The sequence below is a fragment of the Molothrus ater genome, chromosome 2, assembly GCF_012460135.2.
Source record: "Molothrus ater isolate BHLD 08-10-18 breed brown headed cowbird chromosome 2, BPBGC_Mater_1.1, whole genome shotgun sequence".
Taxonomy (NCBI): domain Eukaryota; kingdom Metazoa; phylum Chordata; class Aves; order Passeriformes; family Icteridae; genus Molothrus; species Molothrus ater.
In genome coordinates this window covers 71,465,228-71,479,765 of record NC_050479.2, presented here as the reverse complement: position 1 = coordinate 71,479,765, position 14,538 = coordinate 71,465,228, and the positions used below count along the sequence as shown (strand labels likewise).

General features: G+C 36.5%; 1 protein-coding gene across 7 annotated transcripts in view; it reads left to right on the top strand.

The window, feature by feature from the left end:
- SGCG (sarcoglycan gamma) overlaps nt 1–14,538 on the top strand; it is a 103,785-nt gene that overhangs the window by 18,598 nt on the left and 70,649 nt on the right. For 4 of the 7 annotated variants that reach the window (XM_036404161.2, XM_036404159.2, XM_036404162.2 and 1 more), the window contains exon 2: nt 12,769–12,860. The exons of 1 other annotated variant lie outside the window; for it this stretch is intronic. The gene's annotated coding sequence lies outside the window, so the exon portion shown is untranslated. Of the gene's footprint in view, nt 1–12,768; nt 12,861–13,711; nt 13,734–14,538 lie in introns of those variants that run through there. 2 more of the 7 variants (XM_036404163.2, XM_036404165.2) reach the window with 2 other exon arrangements.

Genomic DNA, 14,538 nt, shown 5'->3' with positions numbered 1-14,538 from the left:
GGATTAGAGCATTCCTCTCATGGACACTGCAAGAAGAAACTTCATTTTTTTGTGATTAGGATAAATTTGCCCTTTGTTAAAATGCACTTAGGAATTATCCAAGGAAGGAGCACTATTACTGGTCAGGATAATTTTCCCCCTTGGTTTTGAAAGCTGCATTCATGAGAAGGGGCTTCAAAATGCAACTAACCAAGAATATCAGGGTAAAAGGGGGATTGGAGATACAACAACCCTTTCAGTTGAGAAGCTGTGTGAGGTATTGGATGGCATTAACAAAACCATCAGATGCTTTGTTTCTCTTCCTAGCTATGTGTGGTGTTTATGAATGCTGATAGGAGAATTCCCCTAGGTAATGCTGAATTAGAGTTTCACAGACAGGAGCTTGATGAAAAGAGAGTTTATTTTTGTGGCTTGAATTAAGTCCTGTGGTAAAAAGCTATGCAGTCATCCACTTTAATGACAGGTGCAGGGAAGATAGTGAATATTTTGGTTTTATGCTACATTTTTTTCCTTTTTTCTTTTTTTTTTTTTTTGTAAATTAGTTGAAGCAGCTGGAAAGTAAATATGATATGAGAAAATTTTATCTCAAATGGAGTTCAATAGCTATTCATAAAATCAAATTCTAACATGGAAAGTAAAGTATTTATAGACAGTGGAAGACAATTTCTTATTTACAATTTGGGAGATTTCAATGAACTCACTTTTTAAAAAAAGCTTTTCTAGGAAGTTAAATACCTTTCCAAAGGGACTGTTTGTTTTCGTTGTTAAAAAATTAATGTCATATTGTAACTTTGTATGATCCTGCTGTTTCTTTAATTGTTCTTGTATTGGGGCTTAGATTCTAGCCCCATGCTGAGTGGCCATTAAGACAGTAAGAGAACTGGCAGGGAGATTGATGTGGTACACCAGGATGCCATTTTTCCCCCATTAGCTTGTCTGTAGATACCTTTTTCTGCTTTATAGGCTTACAGCAGTTTCTTTGTCCAGGCACATTCACAGTTTTCCCTGTTAGGGCTCTCTTTAAGTCTGTTGGTGTGAGATTCTATGATTGTCTCACAGCCACAAAATCCTTTTCTGCTTTCACCTTGATTTCATATTGCTAATAGAGAAAATGGAAATGCAGAAAATATTCTATAGCTGCTGAATTCTCTTCATTCTTAGAGTTTGAGTCATTTACAAAAAAAATTAGTTTCTGAAAATGTTTCAAAGCATCTAATTTGTAAAACTTTCTTTTGGAGACTATTCTAGTGTACATTTTCAGTGCCTCCATAAACATCCCTCTTTATAAAATCAATAGCCTCCTTTTAAATATTTACTTTATTAGGTGAGATTTTCATGTAGTTTATTCAAAAAAAGGCTATTGTTCCTGATCATTAGCCCGGATTAACATAAACGCACCAGGCAGACATTTGTTAATTTCATTCTCAAAATTATACTTTACATTTTCATTACTGTTCTTGATAAGAGTATCTCAACAGTTCTGTAGAAGTCAAGATTTTCTAATGACTGCAAGTATTGTTCCTTAAATTCTTTCTTTCCTCTTAAGATTGAATCTTTGTTTCACAGTGCTTAAAAAGATGACAAAAGCAAGATGACAAAAGCATCCATCTTTAAGAAAAGTTACAGATACCTCCAAAGGCACATCACTGGGTCTAGCTGAGGTGGACTCAACTCCCCAAAAAAGTTACACTATTCATATTCAGAAAAGCGTTAACTTGTGGAATTGTATATTCTCTCACAAGGATGCTATTTATGGATCCTTCCTAAAGCAGGTGAAACCAAGAACTGTAATGAATTGCATGGGATTGGCTTAGGAATGAGGAGTGGGAGTTGTTAGTGCTTGACATTTTTACAGATGCTGCATTGCAATCTACAGGAAATTGGGAAGCATCCTTCAGAGATAGCCAGTTATCAGTAGTGCTACTTCTGCACCAAGCACATTAAATATGTATCTCAAAGTTTGAAATTGTTGGTGATTTTGAGAAAGTGACACAGAACCTTCTCTGCATTGCTAATTATAATTACTCTTTCAATAGGAAAAAAAAATAATAAAACCCCAAAGCTCATTTATGCTTAGTTACCTTTTGGGAATGCAAAATAAGTATAAGGTCACTTTAGTTCAGAAGAACTTGACACACTATTAGTTACCATGTGTCCATCTGTTTGCCTTGCTATTTTTTACCTCATCTTGCTAATCAGGGCCTTTGCCCTCCGCTGGATCTGTTCCCTGGGCCTACACAGAACAAGTAGCTGAATTTATGTGGCATTTCCAGTAAAAATTTGAAAAAAAGTATTTTAAGGTAGTTATATTTTTCACAGAGGAATGTAAGTAAGCATGTAAATTTTACTGTTTACTAAATGTGGAAGTTGAACTATGAATCTCTTTTCTTGTCATATTTAATTTTGTAGTTTCTGAATATGCCATTTCAAAATTTATATAGCCTAAAATATTTTCTGTTATTTATGTTGGCGTTTTTTTAAATTATAAATGAGTATATAACACTCATATAAATATTAATTAGGCTGATATATTTTCTCCATTTTTTAACCATACAACCATTAACAAATGCAAATTACCTGATTATCTTACTGCTGTAAGAAGATTTTAAGTGGAGCTATTTGACAGTGTATAGACCATGTACAAGTCATTGTTTCAACTGTTGATTGCTTGAAAAGAAAGCAAGCTACCTAAGGTATAGATTTAATATAAGAAAGATGTAGAAATAATGGTATAAAACAAAGCCCAATCTATTCTTTTGCAGTGCAAGACAAGTGAAGACTTCACTTGCAGTGAAGACAACATCCTTGCAATATATGAGGATATAAAATGCTACTTGAGCAAAGAGATACCATTTAATGTAGAAGAATCTCTTTGTCTTTTGACCTGTTCTGTAGAGGTTACATTGTATGATTCAAACAGCGTACTAATTTCCTGTGTCATCGTGTGGAAGTTGCTGCTGGAGAATGTTCGGTGTGTACAGTTTTTTTGCTCACAGAGGTAGTCTTTTTCATCTTAAAGGCTGTTCTCTTTAACCTGTAACTTGCACATTAAGCATCAAGAGCAGAAGTGGTTGGTATCTTTCTGTTGCAGATTTGGTACTAAACCAGCAGCCTCAAAATGCTCCTTCTTTGTTCAGGTTCTGTCTTCTGTAGGATTTCCTCCATTATTCTCTCTCAGAGTAAGGTCAAACTTTCCTACAGTACTTTACCAGCTGCTCATCCTGGTCTCTCAATGCATGGCCTTTACATGAAGCATTGTTACAATCTGCTCCAAGCATTAAACAACCTCCCTAGCAACAGTGCAAACACATTTTCATTCAACTCCTTCCAGTTCCTGAATGTGTAACCTGAATGTGAGTCATTGTCTTCACTTTTTCTCAGTCACTTGGGTATCCATTTCACTGTAGGAAGAGTATTCCTATGTGCTGTTGGATGCTAAATATCACAAATGCAACCCTCAGTGTTTGTCTTCCCTGTCTTTCCAGTCTTCAGCTAACAATGTGCCCGGGAAAGCTGTCATGACAATCAGTATGGCTGGAGGCAACTTCTCTTCTAGCCTCAGGTGTCAGAGTGCCAATCCCTCCTTGATTCAGTCTTAAAAACGTAAGAAGAACATAAATATACAAAAATATTGCTTCTCTTCCTATGCCATTCTCAGGAGGAGATCTGAATGTAGTCTTGACCAGACTTTTTCTCCCCAAACTATTTCAGTAGCAAACAAAACTGCTGTCCTTTCCATTTGCTCAGTCCTGTGGCAAGCAGTAGAGAATTGTGGGGAAATTTTGAGAGATACCTGAAAGTATTTTCACATGCACCCGCCAATGTATTAGGCTATATATCTGCTTTTAAAATGCATCTTCATTGATTTTTTTATTATTTTGGGAATATTATATAGAAGACAGACAAGGAGCAGTAAATTGTATAAGAAATAAGAACTGCTAGGTATTGATAGTAAAGCAAGATGCCCTTGACTTAAGGACATGCTTAAAATCTAAGCACATCAAGCAAAGTTAATGAGGAAAGAGAAGTACATCAAGTGTCTACTAGAATTCCTTGAGAATATAAAAGTGAAGTACTCTGGTATTGATGGTTTTGCCAAGCCCAGAATCAGATTCTAAGGTTCCTATGAGGCAAGTAAAATCAGTTAATTATAAAGTCTAACAATGGCAATTAAAGAGAAAGAGCCCAGATATATGTACACGTTCTGAAAATCTGAAAGGCTTCGCACTGACTACTTGTAAGTTGCTGGTTATCCTCTAAGACCTCTTCCTATCAATATTCTAGGAAGTATCAAGGATACTTCCTTAGAAAGTACTAGGAAAAGTGGAGATAGTTCTAAGACATGGTTAAACTGGGTATGCAGCTAGTTATACTGTGCATAAAGGGGTCCATTCAGTTTTGTACAAGAGCTGACTAGAACAATGCACTTTTAGACTGTCTTGGTGCTTATCTGCTGGATTAATACACCATAACAGAGTAGGTGTGACAGCCCACCCTTAAGGGGAATTGTCAGTCATCACAGAAGGTTGGAGATGGTCAGACACCTTTATCTTAGGAAATGGACAGTGAATTTCTGGAAGTTGTTTTCTGCTGGAGGGCTGATCTGTGCCTTGGCTTTGAGTTTAGCCATGCAACCATTTTCTAACAGTCGATGGTCTGAGTATTTGACTGCGCAGCTGAAAATGAAGCAGCCTGTTTGTGTAGTTATCCAGACAGTAAATGAGATGATCATACCAACTAGGATGCAGCTGTTGTCACTTCAGCTGATGCAAAGCCAGTGAAGTGTGAGAAGTAAAGATGTGACATTAAATGTTTTGAGTAAATAACAGGGGAAAAGACTTTTAACCATCCATTCTGATTATGGTTAAAATGAATGTATTCCCTACTAGTCAATTACATTGACTAGTAATTGTGAAACTATTATGAATCACAGGTTCACTAGAGGAGAAACCTGGGCATTTGGTAATAATGTTTCTTACTAAAATCAAACAAATTGTCTCCTGTTTTGCACAACTGGAGCAGCCAAGTTGAGCCTACTTCATTTTGTTGTCTATTTCCATACTACTTTTTTCTTTATTATTTATTATTTTTCAAAATAGCCTGTTAGAATGGAATGCCATATTGTAATAAACATTGCTCCAGATAGCACTACTATATTTCTTATTTAAACTGATGCAACACTATTTTGCAAGTATATTGAAACTCTGCTCAGTAAGTTGGGATGTCATATTCTTAAAGACTGCCAAAATTTATCAGTTTAAATCTGTCAATTTTAAGTCAACACTTCCACTATGGTTATTCTGCTTGCTGTGGTTGCCTACAGCTAAGCCTCAAGGATAACCCTTCAAAATACTAGATAATTACACTATTCCCATAGTTAATTTAAGCATTTCAATCAAACAGGAAATAGCTTGTAGTCTGCTCACTGGTTGATTATAGTTTCTTCATATTAAAAGGGCATCACTTAACATTTGCTTGCTTATGCCAGATGGCAAGTTCCTAATTAAATTCACTTCTCATGTGCCTAATTTTCTGCTTGCATTTTGGCAAAGCTAAAATCTCAGTAGGGCAAACAGATAACTGGGATATACTAACAACATTACTATTGTTTTTTTTACAGTCTTTCTTATGAATGGTAGCTCAAAAAAGATCTTATGGATCAAGAGCTGCAACTTAACCTTTGGTACTAAGGGTCTGCTTCATTACAAGTTCAGAATGTCAAACGAGATTCTTAAAAATTATTTTGTCTTCCTTTCTACTGTTGCTCTTTAAGGGCTGTTCAATTTCTTTTTCCGCAGAAAGAAGGAGCAGAAATTGCTATTTTGTTATGGTGGTTGATAAGAAGAATTGCTCGTCCATTTTCTGCTTCCTTTACATAGACTTTCTTTTTGTCTTCTTAGAAACATTAGAAGAGGTAAAAACTCCTGAGCTAAGTGCTGAGCTTCCTTTATCTGCCTGATAAGGACAATCATCTTGATCCAGAAAAGTGACTCTGAATTAAGTATTTTGGTCTTGCATTCCTAAATATGGTTCAGTACAGATTCTTCATGGAATGATCTTGGGAAATCATCTAAGTTTTATTTTTTAATGCGTGGTGGGTTCACTCTGGCTGGATGCCCTGCACCCACCAAAGCTGTTCTATCTCTTCCCAACTGGACCAGGGGAAGAAAATACAGTGAAGGTTTTAGGGGTTGAGATAAGGACCAGGAAAGATCACTCACCAAATACTGTCATGGGGAAAACAAACTTGATTTGGAGATATTACTGAATTTATTACCAATAAAATCAGAGCAGGATAATGAGAAATAAAAACAAATTTTAAGAACACCTTTCCCTACCTCTCCCTCCTTCTCATCTCTACCTCCTCCTTCCTAGCAGTGTAGGGAGATAGGGAATGGAGGTTACAGTCAGTTCATCACATGTTTTTCCTGCCACTGCTCAGGGAGAAGAGTCTCCCTTGCTCCAGTGCGGGGTCCCTCCCACCACAGGCAGCAGTTCTCCATGAACTTCTCCAACATGAGTCCATCCCATGGGCAGCAGTTCTTCACAAACTGTTGCAGTGTGGGTCACTTTTCCACGGGGTGCAGTCCATCCAGTCCAGCCTGCTCCAACATGGGTCTCCCATAGGGTCACAAGTCCTACCAGGAAACCTGCTCCAGTATGGATGCTTCTCTCCACGGGTCTGCAGGTCCCTGCCAGGAGCCTGCTCCAACATGGGCTTCCCATGGGGTCATACAGCCTCCTCTCAGGCATCCACCTATTCCAGTGTGGGCTCCTGCATGGATTCCAGGTGGATCTCTGCATCCCTGTGGATCTCCATGGGCTGCAGGGGCAGCTGCCTCACCACACTCTGCACCAAGGGCTGCAGGGGAATCTCAGCTCCAGTGCCTGGAGCCCCTCCTGCCCTTCCTTCTGCCCTGACCTTGGTGTCTGCAGGGCTGTCCCTCTCATGTGTTCTCACTACACTACTCTTTGGCCACAGTTACATCTGCCCAATAACTGGTTTTTCCTTCTTAAATATGTTATGCCAGAGGCATTACTGTCATTCCTGATTGGCCCAGCCTTGGCCAGCTGCACATCTGTTTTGGAGCCAGCTGGCATTGGCTCTGTCAGACATTGGGAGGAGCTTCTGGCAGCTTCTCACAGAAGCCACCCCTGTAGCCCCTGTGCTATGTAAAGCTGTTCATGCAAACGCAGTGTGTAACTGTATTTTGTTAACCAAAGATTTCCCAGGCCTTCAAGGTGTGAGCTGTTTTGCTGGGTTGACTCTGTACCTCCACGGTACATGTGTTAACTATTTCTTGGGAATTTAAAAGTGAGAGACTCAGTTTCGCAGTCAAAAATGGAAATGCTATAAAATATTGTATAATTCTAGTTTCCAGAATAATAGAATAACTTCTAGTTTCCAGAATAATAGCCCTAATATATCTGGGGCTTGGGCTGTTTTACTCTGTAGCACGAAAAATGCTTTTTATTGTGCCTTTTCTCACCCTCCACCCCATTTTTCGCATTTTAGAATGCTAGGGCTTTTTTCCCCTGGCATTCTTTAGTGAGTCATAGGGTGTAGCATGATTTTGATTGCAAAATTAATAGTAATCTACTTCAGAACAGCTTTACAACGGGAACTTGTAAAGGAAAAATCATTAATCATTCAGCATTTTATAGCATAGTTTTAAAGGAAAAGTAAAATGCTTTCTTTTCTTGGCTACCAAAAAAAAACCACAGGAGATAATCAGTATTGGATAAAAGCTTTTCCTACATTGACTGCAAGACATTAATTCTTGGGTTGTTTTTTTTTTGCCAGTACTTTTGGTATTTTGTGAGCTGAACTTGTGCAACAAAAGAATTTAAAGACGTTCTCTTCAGGTCTCATAACACATTGTTAAGAATGTGTTCATTTATTTATACTAAACAGCCAGTCTTACTTTTTCTTTGAGCATACATGCTGGTCTGTAGTATGACCATCCTAAAATAACTTTTCCCTCTTGTTTAACAAGGAAGAAGTGCTGGTTTAATACTGTATTTTTACAGTATTATTATTTTATCACTTTTATTGAAGACTGACGTTTTAAGAAAATTAAACTAATGCAGATTCCTTCCATAATTTAATAGTCAATGGCTCCAAATATAAAATTAGAATCCACTAAATTCTGAGCATTGGGTCTGTCAAGGCACGAGTTCTGGGACAGTGGTTCCTGTTATAGGGTTCTGGCCAGAGCACTGTAATTTCCATGGTTTCACTTCTCTTCTAAATCTTTTGAAACTGGAGTAATTTTTCTTGTGCACCCTAACTTTCTTTTTTTTTTCTTTCTGGGAGGATGCATAGTGGTACTGAATGAGAATACTATTCTAACTGATAAGTAGACACTGAATAACTGTATTTAAACAGAGTTTTATGTCCTTCATATGCCTTTGTTTCAAGTGCAAATTAGATAAAAGCTTGCTTTCTCAGAGTTAAACATATGCTGTGTTACTGAAATACAACATTTAATAATAAAATGGCAGACTTTAATATCTCTTGATCACCAGTACTTCTGCTCTGTCAGTGAGTAGGGAAGGAAGCAAGAAAAATTAAAGAAGATAAAAGAAATAGGAAGAAAGCAAAGGAGAGTGGTAAAATCATTCTATTCTTTAGGGTTTGTATCTGTACAAGCCATTATATGATATCAGAAATATGGGTACAGAGGCAGGGCTTCAAAGGCCTAACAAACTTGTTCTACCATGGAGGGACAGTCATTCCATTTTCTGTTTCATACAGCCAACTGTACTGAGTGATAGCCATGTGTTTCACTTGAATGCCTCAGAATTCAGATATCCCAAGGCAGACTAGACCATCCTGCTCTGGACATTTAGAGCATTTGGGGTTTTGGTTTTGTTTTTAGTAAAGACCAGATGATGTACAAGGAAATGTTATGACCAGAGAACATGAAATGTGGTTCTCTGTTGCTTGTCAGTGCTGTTGACGTCTGTTGTAGAAGTGTATGGAACAGAATTGTAAATACACTATTCTGCCTGTCACAGAGTGCTTGCTTATGGAGCTGTGAGTAGGTGCACAATGAATCATATCCTAAAATAAAAATCCCAGTGCACAAAATAGCACCTATTAAAAAGTGCTTTGCTCCACCCTCCTGTCCAGAACATTTGTAAGTGTGAAAAATGCATGTATTTTATGATTGGCTTTTCGCAAATATTAAAATGAATATATGTGTTGTGTTAGAAGGTAATGCTGTGTTAAATCTCTTAAGTTCTGTGTTAAATATAGTTTTAAAAATTGTTAAAATAGAAACTATGCTATGTAGGATACTTTTTTTAAAGAAAGGACTCTCAGCGAGATAGCAGCCACAGGACACCTAAATCTTTCAGAGAAAGAGAATTTATTGCCCTCTTATCAGAAGAAACGAACTTCTTCCCGCCTCGAAGGCGCTGTTAGGATTCAGAGGAAGAAGTTGACGATGACCAGACAGAATCCTGTATTTGAATGGAATTTATGGATCATGTATGAAGAATTTATGCATCCTGTATGACTATGCGACAGGCTATTGCTTTTAAGGGTTAATCCTCTGTTAAGGGGTGTCCTTTTTCGGGCTCATGCTGCCTAGAAAAAGGTACCCAGACATCCGTAACTCTTTGTCTCTATTGTCTCATATTGCCCTAATCCAAATTGTCCAAATTATTATTACTCTAATTGTATTACTATTTTTATAACCATTTTATTACTATTAAACTTTTAAAATTTTAAAAAACAAGTGATTGGCATTTTTCACAGTGAGTTTCATATGAACCAAAGTATATGTTTCTGTATGCTTTGGTAAGTATACCAAAGAAAAAACATTTCTGGTTTCCTTCCTGAGAAAAAGCTAACAATTAACTTCCTCAAGCTAACAGTATTTGCACTTCATGCCTGGGAGAATACTTGAATTATACCAACAACTCAACAGGACAAAATCATTACAAATCTGCTTGGACATTTAGTGTTTGGTGGGGTTTTTCCTCCTTGATACTTAGGTAACTTTTTCTGCTTTTAAGGTCGTGCTATAGCAAGGTTACTCCATTGTGTCTTTCAGTCTGCAAAAGCTGTAGACTCCAAATTAATCTTTTCAGCTGGCTCTTTGCAAGGGTCTATAAATGTTAGCTTTCTTGTTTGCTCTTAAAAGCTAAATTTATCCCTACTTACCTATATTCCAGGACAGCTGTCAGGCTCATCTTTGCACAGAGTACAGTGGTGAGCACAGAGTACACATGCAGCTTTTCACTTGTTGCTTCACTACATAATCTCTTTAAAGGTTCGTGCAGAATTATACTCACAGAAATGAAATCTTTTTTAATCTGAGTGTGTGAAGATGCAATCCAAGTAGAAGATACCATTTAACACATCCTTCCCCAGAAAAACCATTATCTAGCCCTCTGTGACAGTTTGAAACAGTTCTGTATAAATTAATTTTGTGTCTATGTGAATTTGAAAAGAGATGGACTAGAGCTGGTGAACAATTAGCAAAAAAGATTCTTCTTCTGGACCCACTGAGTGTACTGGGGAGGAAAGGTGACAGATCACATCAAAAATGGGGTAGAGGAAAACTGTGTGGCAGCAAGGAACAGAAACTAACAGCTGAAGCAGGGATTGAAGAACTCTTGGGGTGATCAGGCAATAGACCCACAGCCAGCTGTTCATGCTCAGAGATGAAAAAACTTCCTAGAAACCAGACCTGCCATGCACTGACACACAGGGCAGTTGGATACTTACAAGTTCTTTAATTTTTGTATTGTCTTGCATACTAATTTTCAGATTTTTCTCTTTTAGTTTATTGTTGTTCATTCTCTAATAAAACATAGATATTCCACATTTCAAAGGTGTTTTGAGCCTTCTTATAGATATCATGTAATGGAATAGTCTAAGCAGATCTCCCTTAAAGCCTTATATTTTTGGGTTGTATATTTATATTTTAAAAGGTTCCTTTTGGATTATTTTCCACTTTGGAACTCGTTAAAACAATTGCATTTTTGTAGATCTGATTGATGTAAGAGTAACTTTCAAGTGTTTCTCTTTGTTTATATGGGAAAAATATAAGGCTCTCTTAGCTCACTCGTATGCTCAGGTTTAGAAGATTACATTCCATTTTAAACATTCACCATAGCCCTGTCCTTAGGAGGAGGCAAGGTCTCAATCTGTCAGTAAATGAACAGCTGTCTTATCCCTTAAAAATTTATAAAGCACATTAAACATAGCAAATTCAAAAGGCTTTGGAGGGAAACACTAGAAAAATTCTTTCCAACGCTTCTTGCTTGGTATTACAGTGGAGTCTCTAACGTAGTGGGAAGTCAGGAGAACAGGAAAACATCCTTTTTGAAAAGGTGCTTTTTCTGTGGTATTCAAGCTCATCAGTAACTTAAATGCCCAAGAACAAGAATAGAGAATACTTGGGCATTTCTCCTCTGTTATTGGTAGTCCAGAGATTTCTGGAAAGTAATTACTTTTTAATATTTTCTGGCCATTATTACAGTTATCCCCCACTTTACTTGTTTTAGAATTTGGTTAATTTTTGGTTTTGCGTTCATACTTTTTTCCCCAAGGTTTCTGCCATATTATCTTTAAATTTGCTTTTGCTATACTACTTGACCTTTCTGAACCTTTACCAAAGTATCTTTTAATATTTCATATCTCAAGACTCCTGTTTCATAGAATCTTTTAGGTTGAAAAAGATCTCTGCTATCATCTGGAGTTACACATCTGTACAACCTAATTTTAGTTATTTTTAGTGTTTTCCCCATAATCACAGTATTTCAGATAAATTCCATTTCCTATACCAGCTAGAATAGTCTTGTTTCCTGAATACCCTTTGCTTACCAAATCCTTATCACCACTTAAATACCCTTTGCTTTTCACTGCTTATCACATTCTTTAAACAGCTCACAGACTTGAAAAATATCTGACAGGACCAAATGTCTTCTATGTCCTTTCTAGCTGGATGAATTACTTAAACTGATACCTGATAGTGTCTTCTCCAGCACTGTGTTGTTTTGTACTTTGAGAAATAAGCAGATGTTCTTGAAATCTTACAGGGATATATCAAACATTTGTTACAAAAAAAAAAAAAAAAAAAAAAACCAAAAAAAAAAAAAAAAAAAAGAGGGAAAAAACATAGAATTAGTTAAAGTAGCAGAATATTGAAACCATCATTTCTGTTGGGTTTTTTTCCTGAGATGAGTTTGCAAGGGCTTATAGTTAGTCAGGTGCTGCTTTGGGTGGACTCTGACAATGTGGAAGATAAATATGTTAGTTACCTTTCCAGGACTAAGTCATCAGCTATTGACTTTCAAAATTGAATTGAAAAGGAAGTTTTCAGTTTTGGGGTGAGGAATAGGATATCAGCATTCTTGAACTGTGCAGAAAATTAGGGGGGAGGGGGAGAAAGATTTGCATTTGTACAAATGCAATGTAACCCCAGAACTGAATTTGTTGTTCATTATACTAATGGATTCCAATCTTACAATTGCAACAAAAATATTTTTTATTATTTTGCACATAGATTTTTGAATAATGTTTATTTTGCATTTACTCTGCTGTCATGAACATTTGCAGTCCAAACAGCTCTTGGGTGTGCAGTGTTTCATTTGTTTGTGTCACATTGTAAGCTGAGTGAATTTTGGCCTATCACTTGAAAGATTTTGTCAGTTGAAGTAGCGAGGAGGGCAGCTCATGAATATATCTTATTTTTTCTCCAAACTCAAGCAAAATTTTGCTTTCTCTTTCCCTTCTGTGCATTTAAATAGGAGGACAGCTGCCTTCAGATGGTACAGAACTCACTGACAGTTGCTCTTGCTTCAGTCCTACTTCATGAGAACTTCAGAAGTTACTAACTGAGGTATTTATTTGTTCTTTTCATTTTTTCAAGTTTTAACTCTGCAGAAATTAGTTATGTGGAAGAGCATGACAAAGGAGACATCTAGACTAGTGAAGAGAAATTGTATATGGAAAATAGCACAAAGTTCTGTCATAGAGAGAGCTACTAGGCAATAGGATCTAATCTTTCAGTAGCTAGGTACTATGTTAGTCAATCTTTTTTATATGTTTAGAAATCAAGTAATTACAAATATGTCAAAAGAAAGCATGCTATAAATGCAGTTAAAAGCATTGGGGTTTTGAGGGTCATGTACCCAGTTTTATCTGATCCTCTGATTTTCTCCAAGAAGGGGCAAAAGATTTTGCAGAAAATCCCTAGACATGAATACCCGATTACGTAAATAATGACTAAATAATAAACCTTTCAAAACTCTCCCATCATTTATAGGTTTCTTCCTCTACTACTTAAAAGGAATTTCAATTAAAGAAAAGCTTTGGTATTAACACAACACACAAATGCTTTCCTCACACTTTCTTTCATACAACCCTGAGATTACATACAAAATCTGTTTTAAAAATATTGATAAATATTTTTATTGGAAACATTTCTCATTTTTGGCAGATACCAATGAATTAAATTCTTTGCAGAGAAGAGAACACCATTTGTATATGTAAACAGAGTCTGATAAAGGATTTATGGCCACAGAACTCATGAAGGAAAAAAAGTTTCTTGTAAGCCTGTGATCAGCTGGATCTGTGTCAGTCCTAAATTTATGGTCTGCAGCTGTTAAATGTGTGATAGGAGCTTTGTCTTCTAAAGCGTGATGACAGTGTGAGCACAAGGCTGAGAAAAAGAAAACATAGTGCTTTGAGAAATGAGGCTGTCGGAACGTGGGTGAGGATTGCAATGCTTCGCATAGCACAAACCTTTTATTCTGTAAATCTTACATATGTATATTTTAATGCTTTTTAAATTGTGGAAAGCTACTGGCACAGATTCTAACATATCTGAGGTTGAACAAGAAGTCTCCTGGTCAATGTTTGTGTAGGTAGTGTAATGTAAGCAGTGCCAGTCTGGAATTCTTTTTCTGCATTTGAGAGCTCAAAGCTTTAATGATACTGCAAAAAAAAAGAAAAAAGGATGTCTTATAACTCCTATAATGTCTGAAATCTGAAAATATGTAATATAAGCACTTTTTTTTATATAGCTCCTAGTATTTATGTATGTGTCTATGCATATATATGCATCTGTGATTTAGATACCAAGATAGGCTTAACTTCTTGGAAAGATTGGTAATTGTTAGTATGGTTCTTGTATAAAAGTTATATGTGCTATTATAGCTATATTACAATACCTGTATTTCCTTTCTTAAAGAGACTTTTTATATGCCAGACAGTATATATTATAGCTAGAATAATGTCAACCTTAAAATGAAAAGTTTTCAGAAAATGAACTCTTAAAATTCAGTTCGGATGTTACATACAGTTTCATAAAAGAAAGCAGAAGTCTTTTTTGTTTCTAATTTTGCATTGAGTGCTGTTAGTAGCCAGCTCTGATAATGGTTTTTACGTGCAGGTTCTATGGAGTGCTCACATTCTCAGATTTTAATAAAGAAGTTGGCGTTACGTGACAGGTTGAGCGATTTCACTGCACATTATGGATTGGTTATGTCTTACCATAAGTTCATTTCTGGAGTCAG